The sequence below is a fragment of the Papaver somniferum genome, unplaced genomic scaffold (genome assembly GCF_003573695.1).
Source record: "Papaver somniferum cultivar HN1 unplaced genomic scaffold, ASM357369v1 unplaced-scaffold_32783, whole genome shotgun sequence".
Classification (NCBI taxonomy): domain Eukaryota; kingdom Viridiplantae; phylum Streptophyta; class Magnoliopsida; order Ranunculales; family Papaveraceae; genus Papaver; species Papaver somniferum.
The window spans coordinates 486-1,000 of NW_020644133.1; positions in this window are offsets into that span (position 1 = coordinate 486).

The following is a 515-nucleotide window of genomic DNA, read 5'->3' on the forward strand; positions in this document are numbered from 1 at the left end:
GTAGTCCTAGTTGGATTCAACAAAGCTTTCAAAGTTGCCATTTCTGGCGCTATCGGAGCAACAGGGATTCTCTCCTCAGTCAAAGGACGTTCAAAAACAGACTCTGCAAAAGTCGGACTCTCTAGATTAAGGTAATCGAGACGCTTCGAACTACTAGGTTTCTCTTTAACAAATCTACCTAGTGCGTCTCTTTTACGTTCAGGCATATAATAAAATTTTCTAAATTGGAAGGGTAAGCAAACACAGATCAAGGCCGACTCAACCAAATCAAACCTATTGATTTCTAGCAAACAAAAAGCATGATGGCTCCACTTAGATTGTTTCTAGACCAGCTTCTAATCCTTCGAACGGGAATTCGTTACAATTTAAGCAAACCCCTCTGAAATCAATCTGAGTTAATGTAAGTTGAATAGAGGCGAGGGAAGCTCGGTGGAACTTTGATACCCAAGGCCTCACCGATATTACAAGGCGGCGCAGTAACGCATTCAACTTACAGAAACCGTCAAGAACTTCGA